This window comes from Rhinopithecus bieti, unplaced genomic scaffold (assembly GCF_001698545.2).
Source record: "Rhinopithecus bieti isolate Rb0 unplaced genomic scaffold, ASM169854v2 scaffold_33065, whole genome shotgun sequence".
NCBI lineage: Eukaryota > Metazoa > Chordata > Mammalia > Primates > Cercopithecidae > Rhinopithecus > Rhinopithecus bieti.
In genome coordinates this window covers 1122094-1132479 of record NW_016814114.1, presented here as the reverse complement: position 1 = coordinate 1132479, position 10386 = coordinate 1122094, and the positions used below count along the sequence as shown (strand labels likewise).

At 50.6% G+C, this 10386-nt stretch overlaps 1 protein-coding gene across 1 annotated transcript in view; it reads right to left on the bottom strand.

Annotated features, from left to right (window-relative positions):
• The window catches only part of CIC (capicua transcriptional repressor), a 30956-nt gene extending 30805 nt beyond the window's left edge, over window positions 1-151 (bottom strand). Inside the window, 1 exon segment of the mRNA XM_017849852.1 lies at window positions 51-151. The gene's annotated coding sequence lies outside the window, so the exon portion shown is untranslated.
• Window positions 152-10386: the final 10235 nt, after the last annotated feature.

Here is a 10386-nt window from a genome sequence, read left to right as displayed (position 1 = left end):
CCGCCCCCCGGCCCCCCCTTTCCCGTGTCAGCCCTGGCCCCGCCCCTCACCTTAGGCTCGGCGGGGTTTCGGGGCGGGGGGCCGTGGCTCCGGCTCGGTCCGGTCCGGTCCCTCCCCGCCCCCCCTCCGGCTCTCCCTCTCGATTCTCCCTTTTTTTTTTACTCCAACACACAAAATGGTGAATGGACCTGCAACAGCTGGAGCAGCCAGCCAATCAGCGATCACAACCCCGCTGACCGGCGCCAGCCTAGACCAATAGATATCCGCAGCCTGGTCGGCTCCGCCTCTCGACTACGAGCGACGTTCGCGGGGACCAATCGGGCCCATCCGGCAGCGCTGGGGGGCGGGGCCAAGGTCCAAGACCAGCCTCCCTCCGGGACCGACACTAACCTGAGCCTACGACCGCCTGATCTGCCTAGGGCCCAACCCTACAACAAGTGAAGGACACCAGCCGTATCCAATTGCAGGCCGTCTTAGTTCCAAATGACAAATACAGTACCCAGTCGCCATGCAGCCTAGGCCGGAACCCAACCTCTGTGAGGGACAGTAACCAATGAAATGAAAGAAGGAGGGGCTAAGGGAAGGCTGTCCAATGAGTGGACGTAGGAGGCGTGGCCCGAACGTTTGTTGACCGACTAGTCGCAATTCCTGCTGGGAATGGTAGTCTTCTCACGTCTTCGGCCCATAGCCGACAGTACAAGGCAGACTACAACTCCCATGTGACAGAGTGCCTGGAGCACCAAAGAACCCCGGCGAGGAGAAAAAGTCGAAAAGGGCAGTTCATCGTGAGTCTCACTGGACGCCAGGAGTATCTTAGACCCAGGGTTCCGACTCACCCGTATTCCTGGCTCTGGCGTCGCCGGGGGCTCTCTCAGTGGCAGCGGTAGCGGCAAGAGGGGGAGGTGCAAGGAGCAGCCAACCGCCACCCGCGAGCCTCGCAGCCAATCAGCAGCGGCTGGGGCGGTGCAATGACCTCACCGGCTCTACTCTCTTACCCCTCCCCCATGTGGTTGTTGCTGCCGGTAGACAGAGTAGGGAAGTTTGGGTTGGGGGAGGGGAGGCGAACCAGTGATGTCACCTTTCCCCTTCTTGATTGGCTGCCGGGTGGTCGGGACTACGACCAATCGACGGTCTCGAAAAGTCTGGCGCGGCCCCGCGGAAAGCACTGTTGCCACCGGGAGGGGAGAGAACGCGCGCTTGTGGGGTGTCGCGCGCTGCAGTATAGGCAACGCGCGCGGCCTGGGGCCCGGGGGACAGGTCACCTCCTCCAAGAGTTTGACATTTAGGACAGCGCAGTTTGACAGCCCACTAGGCATTGGGACAGGGGGCCGAGATGAGGAAATGCAGCGCTTCTTGGGGCGTCGCACTGCATTACGTGGAGAGCCACACTTTGTGGGTGTACGCCCCTGGCGGAGGGAGATTTTTAAAGATCCTAGGGGTGGGGGGTATCACACTGGAGTGGAGGAGGACAGGGAGATGCCCTGTTTGTAGTAGATGCCTGCTGCCCCGATACGAGTTTACAACCAGGTGTGAACCTGTCTCCAATGCATTTATGCCTTCCACCTTGTATTTGCCCTGGTCCGAGGCTAATGGGAAGCCATATGGGTTACGCTGGCCGCAGGGAGGGTTTCTTTTGCCTGTGACAGGTTCAAATTCCACACTGGAATTCACACCATTTGTGAGGAAACTGCATCCAGTCTATGGCAAGTCATACTGTCCACGAAACACTCAAACTACGTGTGAAAGAATGTGCTAGGGCATAGAGGTAGTTCATAGCATAGAAGAAATATCGGTTGTCCAATGGGGTTCATGGACTATGAAGGATATTAACATCTACGAGAAAGTCCCACTGTTCACAAATTATTTGTCTTGAGATTGGGGGAAATTCACTGTCCACAAGGAGTTCACACTCGGAAGGAATCTTATACCCTACACTGTTATATTATTATTTTTTTATTTTTATTTTTTTTCCCCAAGACGGAGTCTTGTTCTGTCGCCCAGACTGGAGTGCAATGGTGTGACCTCGGCTTACTGCAACTTCCGTCTCTTGGATTCTAGGGATTCTCCTGCCTACGCCTGCTGAGTAGCTGGGATTACAGGCACGCACCACCACACCTGGCTAATTTTTGTATTTTTAGTAGACACGGGGTTTCACCATGTTGGTCAGGCTAGTCTTGAACTCCTGGCCTCGTGATCCACCCGCCTCAGCCTCCCCAAGTATTGGATTACAGGCGTGAGCCACTGCGCCCGGCCCTGTTATATTATTTATACAATCTTAAACTTATACTCCTAGTACTATTGTAATATAATTTTATTTATTTATTTATATTTTTAATTGAATTTATTTTTTTTGAGACGGAGTCTCGCTCTGTCGCCCAGGCTGGAGTTCAGTGGTGTGATCTCGGCTCACTGCAACTTCTGCCTCCTGGGTTCAAGCGATTCTCATGCCTTAGCCTCCTGAGTAGCCGGGATTACAGGCGCGCGCCACCATGCCCCGCTAATTTTTGTATTTTTAGTAGAGACGGGGGTTTCACTATTTTGGTCAAGCTGGACTTGAACTCCTGACCTCATGACTCGCCCACCTCAGCCTCCCAAAGTGCCGGGTTTACAGGCGTGAGCCGCTGTGCCCGGCCTAATTCTATTTATTTTTATTTTATTTTAATTTTTTTTCAGACAGGGTCTCACTCTGTCGCCCAGGCCGGAGTGCAGTGGCATCATCATAGCTCACTGCAACCTTGAACGCTTGGGTTTAAGCAATCCTCCTGCCTCAGCCTCCTGAGTAGCTGGGACCACAGGCATGCACCACCATGCCCTGCTAATTTTTTTTTTTTTTGTAGCGATGGAGTCTTGCTATGTTGTCTAGGCTGGTCTCCAATTTCTAGCCTCAAGCTATCCTTCCATCTTGGCCTCCCAAAGTGCTGGGATTATAGGAATAAGCCACTGCGTCTAGCCTTTAATGTAATCCTAAAGGACAATTCATCCTTCCATATTGGGTGGACCCGGAGTTGAGGGAGGTTTGACAAAGCAGTTTATATTGTGCACATTGGGTAGATGCTGAATCTGGGGGAAATTTACACTCAAGAGAGTGTGCACTGTCTTTGTAGGTAGCCCCATGGGGAGTGGTTCATGGTATCACAAAAGGGGTTCACAGCAGCCACAGAAAGTTCTCCATGCATGGAGATGTGCCCTGTCTGTGTTAACTTTGTCATGGATACGAAGAGATTACACTGTCTGTGGGGAAGCTCATAAGGGGCAGGAGTTCACATTGCCCATGGGAGCTTACATTATGTTTGGGGGAGATTTTTATTGATTAAGGTAGGATTTCATGTTCCACAGTCGGTTTGCATCAGGTGTGAGGGAGAATTAGACTTTTAGCAGAGAGGTGTGTACTCTGCATGAGGGAACTCTGCATGAGGGAACTTGGCCTAGGGAACCTGCTGCAGTGAAAGGAGGTCTTGACTGTCAGTTGAACGGCTTTTCTCTGGCTGTGGTAAATTTATAATGTCCATGTAGGGATCCCCACTGCTTACAAGAGTTATACCATGTTGGGATGCTGAGAAGGCAGATCACTTGAGGTCAGGAGTTCAAGACCAGCCTGGCCAACATGGTGAAACCCATCTCTACTAAAAATACAAAAATTCGGCTGAGTGTGATGGCTCACGTCTGTACTCCCAGCACTTTGGAAGGCCAAGGTGGGTGGATCACCTGAGATCGGGAGTTTGAGACCAGCCTGGCCAACATGGTAAAACCCCATCTCTACTAAAAATGCCACAAAAATTAGCCAGCCATGGTAATGGGTGCCTGTAATCCCAACCACTCAGGAGGCAGAGGCAAGAAAAACGGTTGAGCCCAGGAGACGGAGGTGGCAGTGAGCTGAGATTGTGCCATTGCATTCCAGCCTGAGCAACAGAACAAGACTCTGTCTCCAAAAAATAAAAATGCAGGCCAGGCGCGGTGGTGCATGCCTGTACTCCCAGCACTTTAGGAGGCCAAGGCAGGCAGATTGTGAGGTCAGGAGATCGAGACCATCCTGGCTGACACGATGAAACCCCATCTCTACTACAAATACAATAAATTAGCCAGGTGTGGTGGCATGCGCCTGTAGTCCCAGCTATTTGGGAGGCTACGGCAGGCGAATCACTTGAACCCAGGAGGCAGAGATTGCAGTGAGCTGAGATTGCACCACTATACTCCAACTTGGGTGGCAGAGCGGGACTCCGTGTCAAAAAAAAAAAAAAAAAAAAATTAGCCAGGCGTGGTGGCACGCATCTGTAATCCCTGCTACTCAGGAGGCTGAGGCAGGAGAGTGTCTTGAACCTGGGAGGTGGAGATCACAGTGAAGTGAGATTGCACCACTGCTCCAGCCTGGGCAACAAAGTGAGACTCAGACTCAAAAAAGAGAAAAAAAAAAAAAAAAGAAAAAAAGAGTTATAGCGTGCATAATAAATACATGAAGGAAACCTGTAAATGGGAATTCACACTGTCCAAGGCCTGTTTCCCCGGTCATTGAGGAAAAGTGTGCACAGGGAGCTGCACCCTGCCCCTGGGAGAATTACATAAACCATAGTTAACTTAGTTACACAGTTAATTGAAATTACACTGTCATGTGGGGTAAGGGGTGATGCTACAGAAGGCAGGATAGCACAGGCTTAGCCAGACTGCCTAAGGTAAAATCCCAGCTGGGCTTTTTCCCAGCTGTGTGACATTGGGAAAGTTACTTAATCTCTCTGTGTCTTGATTTCCACCCTTGTAAAAAGGGATAATAAAATAACCTTAAGCAGTAAACCGCAGGACCTTTTTTTTTTTTTTTTTTTTTTTTTTGAGACAGAGTCTTGCTCTGTCGCCCAGGCTGAGAAATAAAGGCGAGATCTCAGCTCACTGCAAGCTCCGCCTCCCGCGTTCACACCATTCTCCTGCCTCAGCCTCCTGAGTAGCTGGGACTACAGATGCCCGCCACCATGCCCAGCTACTTTTTTGTATTTTTAGTAGAGATGGGATTTTACCATGTTAGCCAGGATGGTCTTGATCTCCCGACGTTGTGATCCACCTGCCTCGGCCTCCCAAAGTGCTAGGATTACAGGTGTGAGCCACCGCGCCCAGACCGCAGAACTTTAGTTTATTTACTTATTTCTTTTGAGTAGCTGAGACTACAGGCGCACGCCATGATGTCCAGTCAATTTTTGTATTTTTAGTAGAGACAGAGTTTCACCACGTTGACCACATGGTCTCGATCTCTTGACCTCATGATCTGCCTTCCAAAGTGATGGGATTACAGGTGTGAGCCACCGCACACAGCTGGGTTTTTTTTTTTTTTTTTTTCTTTTTTGAGACATAGTCTTGCCCTGTTGCCCAGGCTGGAGTGCCCTGGTTCAATCTTGGCTCACTGCAGCCTCCGCCTCCTGGGTTCAAGCAATTCTCCTGTTTCAGCCTCTCAAGTAGCTGGGACTACAGGCACTTGCCACCATAGCCAGCTAATTTTTTTTTTGTTGTTGTTGTTTTGTTTTGAGACAGAGTCTCGCTCTGTCTCCCAGGCTGAAGTGCAGTGGCACAATCTTGGCTCACTGCAAGCTCCACCTCCCTGGTTCACGCCATTCTCCTGCCTCAGCCTCCTGAGTAGCTGGGACTACAGGTGCCCGCCACCACGCCCAGCTACTTTTTTGTATTTTTAATAGAGACGGGGTTTCACCGTGTTAGCCAGGATGGTCTCAATCTCCTGACCTCATGATTCGCCTGCCTTGGCCTCCCAAAGTGCTGGGATTACAGGTGTGAGCCTCCGTGCCCAGCCAAGTCATAGTGTTTTTTTAATCTCTGTGTGTATAGAAGGGATACTGGGTAAATTTTTTTGTTTTGGCTTTTTTGAGATGGATTGTCGCTCTTGTTGCCCAGGCTGGAGTCCAATGGCACGATCTCTGCTTACCACAACCTCCACCTCCCGGGTAAGCAGTTCTCCTGCCTCAGCCTCCCGAGTAGCTGGGATTACAGGCATGCACCACCACCCCTAGCTAATTTTATATTTTTAGTAGAGACAGAGTTTCTCCATGTTGGTCAGGCTGGTCTCAAACTCCCGACCTCAGTTGATCTCCTCGCCTCGGCCGCCTGAAGTGCAGGGATTACAGGCATGAGCCACCGCACCCAGCCATTTTTTGTTTTTTCTTTTGAGACAGGGTCTTAGTCTGTTGCCCAGGTTGGAGTACAGTGGCGTGATCTAAGCTGACTGCAGCCTCTGCCTCCTGGGCCTAAGTGATCCTCTCATCTCAGCCTCCCCAGGAGCTGGGACTACAGGCATGCACCACCATGCCTGGCTAATTATCATTTTTAGCAGAGATGGTCTCCCTCTGTTGCCCTGGCTGGTCTCAAACTCCTGGAGTCAAGCGATCCACCTGTCTCAGCCACCCAAAGTGCTGGGATTACAGGTGTGAGCCACTGTGGCTGGCTGCTATTGGTAACTTTTTTTTTCTGAGACGGGGCTTCTCAGCTTACTGCAACCTCCACCTCCTGGGTTCAAGCGATTCTCCTGCCTCATCCTCCTGAGTAGGTGGGATTACAGACATGCATCACCACACCCAGCTAATTTTTGTATTTATTGATTGATTTTTTTAATTAATTTTTTTTTTTTTGAGACGGAGTCTTGCTTTTGTCACCCAGGCTGGAGTGCAGTGGCACAATCTCAGCTCACTGCAAGCTCCGCCTCCCAGGTTCACGCCATTCTCCTGCCTCAGCCTCCCAAGTAGCGGGGACTGCAGGTACCTGCCACCACGCCCAGCTAATTTTTTCATATTTTTAGTAGAGACGGGGTTTCACTGTGTTAGCCAGGATGGTCTCGATCTCCTGACCTCACGATCCGCCCACTTTGGCCTCCCAAAGTGCTGGGATTACAGGTGTGAGCCATCACACCTGCCTTTTTTTTTTTAGTAGAGATTTTTTTTTTTAGTAGAGATGGGGTTTCACCATCTTGGGCAGGCTGGTCTCCAACTCCTGACCTCGTGATCCGCCCACCTCAGCCTCCCAAAGTGCTGAGGTTACAGGCCTGAGCCACCATGCCCAGCCAGGTAACTTTTTATAGAAGAACTAAGACTGTTGGTTGGGAGGGGGGGGTGGTTCATGGAATTTTATGAAGGTTACAAAGGTCCAGAGGGTTTCTTTTGTTTTCTTTTAATATTTGTTTGTTTGTTTTGTTTTGTTTTGTTTTGTTTTGAGACGGGGTCTTGCTCTGTTGCCCAGGCTGCAATGCAGTGGTGCCATCTCAGCTCACTGCAACCTCGGCCTCCTGGATTCATGCCATTCTCCTGCTTCAGCCTCCTGAGTATCTGGGACTACAGGTACCCGTCACCACACCCAGCTAAATTTTTTTTTTTTTTTTTTTTTGTATTTTTAGTAGAGATGGGGTTTCATCGTGTTAGCCAGGATGGTCCCGATCTTCTGACCTCATGATCCGCCCAACTTGGCCTCCCAAAGTGCTGGGATTACAGGCGTGAGCCACCGGGCTCAGCCTGTTTTTGTTTTTTCTTTTAGGGACCAGGTCTCACTACATTGCCCAGGCTGATCTTGAACTCCTGAGTTCGAGCCATTCTCCCGCCTTGGCCTCCCAAAGTGGTGGGAATAAACAGGTGTGAACCATGGCCCAGAGGGCTTCAAGAGAACATGGAGTTTCTACCTGTGTATGGGAAATAATTACCTCATCCATGACCTGATGAAACTGACATACCACGCAGGGCAGGGTGCTGTAGCTCTCACACCTGTAATCTCAGCACTTTGGGAGGCCCACATAGGCAGATCACTTGAGGTTAGGAGTTCAAAACCAGCCTTGCCAACATGATGAAACCCCATTTCCACTAGAAATACAAAAAAAAAGGTTGGGAGCTGTGGCTCACTCCCGTAATCCTAGCACTTTGGGAGGCCAAGGCATGTGAATTACCGGCGGTCAGGAGTTCGAGACTAACCTGCCCAACGTGGTGAAACCTGTCTCTACTAAAAACACAAAAATTAGCCAGGCATGGTGGCAGGCACCTGTAATCCCAGTTACTAGGGAGGCTGGGGTAGGAGAATTGCTTGAACCGGAGAGGCGGAGGTTGTAGTGAGTTGCGATCGTGCCATTGCACTCCAACTGGGGGCGACAAGAGTGTAACTCTGGGCCAGGCACAGTGGCTCACGCCTGTAATACCAGAACTTTGGGAGGCCGAGGTGGGTAGATCACGAGGTCGGGAGATCGAGACCATCCTGGCTAACATGGTGAAACCCCGTCTCTACTAAAACTACAAAAAATTAGCTAGGCATGGTGGCGGGCGCCTGTAGTCCCAGCTACTCGGGAGGCTGAGGCAGGAGAATGGCGTGAACCTGGGAGGCAGAGCTTGCAGTGAACTGAGATTGCGCCACTGCACTGGAGTCTCGCTCTGTTGCCCGGACTGGAGTGCAGTGGCGTGATCTGGGTCCACTGCAACATCTGCCTCCTGGGATCAATCAATTCTCCTGCCTTAGCCTCCAGAGTAGCTGGGACTACAGGTGCATGCCACTACGCCCAGCTAATTTTTTGTATTTTCAGTAGACATGGGGTTTCACCGTGTTAGTCAGGATGGTCTCCATCTCCTGACCTCGTGATACGTCCGCCTCGGCCTCCCAAAGTGATGGGATTATAGACATGAGCCACCCTGCCCAGCCAATATTACAAACCTATTCTATGACACTCACTGGTCTAAGCACTGGTGATAAGGCAGTGAAAAACATAGACTGAATCCAGCTCAGCTCAGTGGTTCACGCCTGTAATTCCAACACTTTGGGAGGCTGAGGCGCATGGATCACTTGAGGTCAGGAGTTTCAGACCAGCCTGACCTGTAATCCCAGCTACTCAGGAGGCTGAGGCAGGAGAATTGCTTGAATCTGGGAGGCAGAGGTTGCAGTGAACCAAGATTGCGCCACTGCACTCCAGCCTGGGCAACAAGAACGAAACTCTGTCTCAAAAAAATATAAATAAATAAGCTGGATACGATGTCTCCCGCTTGTAATCCCAGCACTTTGGGAGGCTGAGGCGGGAGGATCACTTGAGTCCAGAAGTTTGATACCAGCCTGAGCAACACAGCGAGAGAAAAATTAGCTGGGAGTGGCTGGGCATGGTGGCTCACGCCTGTAATCCCAGCACTTTGGGAGGCTGAGGCAGGCAGATCACAAGGTCAGGTGTTTGAGACCAGCCTGGCCAAAATGGTGGAACCCCATCTCTACTAAAAATACAAAAATTAGTTGGGCATGGTGGCGGGTGCCTGTAGTCCCAGCTACACTAGAGGCTGAGGCAGGAGAATCCCTTGAACCCGGGAGGCAGAGGTTGCAGTGAGCTGAGATCGCTCCATTGCACTCCAGCCCGGGCGACAGAGCAAGACTCCGTCTCAGAAAAAAAAATAAATAAATAAATAAATAAATTAGCCAGGAGTGGTAGCATGTGACTTGGTCCCAGTTACTTGGGAGGCTGAGGTAGGAGGAGGCTTGAGCCTGACAGGCGGAGTTTGCAGTGAGCTGAGATGGCGTCACTGCACTCCAGCCTGGGCAACAGAGCCAAACCCTATCTGAAAAAAAGGAAAAAAAAAAAAAGGAGCTGATTCTAGAATAGTCAAAGTTAGAGCTGGTGGAAATTCCCTTCAGATTGGATATCGGATGAGAGAAAGGGGGCAAGGATGACTCCAAGGTATTCAGCCTGAGCAGCCAGCAAAATGGAATTGCAATTTCCTGAGATGGGGAAGCCTATGGGGGCAGCTGGGGGGACTTCAGGAAAACCATTTTTGATTTGGCAAGCTTGAGAAATTCAAATATACACACTGGTGAGGTCGTTGGATGTGCCAGATTGGAGTTAAGGGGAGAGTCAAGACTGAGATACAAATGTGGGCGGAGGCTGGCGTGGTGGTTCACAGCTGTAATCCCAACACTATTGGGAGGCTGAGGTGGGAGCATCACTTGAGCCCAGGAGTTCAAGACCAGTCTGGCCAACATAGTAAGATCCCCATCTCTCCAAAAAGATACAAAAATCAGCCAGGTGTGGTGGTGCACAGCTGTAGTCTCAGCTGCTCAGGAAGCTGAGGTGGGAGGATCACCTGAGACCGAGGATGTCAAGTCTGCTGTGAGCTGTGATCGCACCACTGCACTCTAGCTGGATAACAGAGTGAGACCCTGTCAAGAAAGAAAAAGAAGAAAGAAAGAGAGAGATCAGACACACACACACACACACACACACACACACACACACACACACACACACAGAAGGAGAGAAGAGAGAGATAAACAAGTAAATAAATAAATGAATGTGGGTATAATCACCACAGAGATAACATCCACCATGGGACTGGTGGAGGTTATCAAGGGAACGAGTCTAGACAGAGGAGAAAAGAGAGATCTGATCCCTGGTGC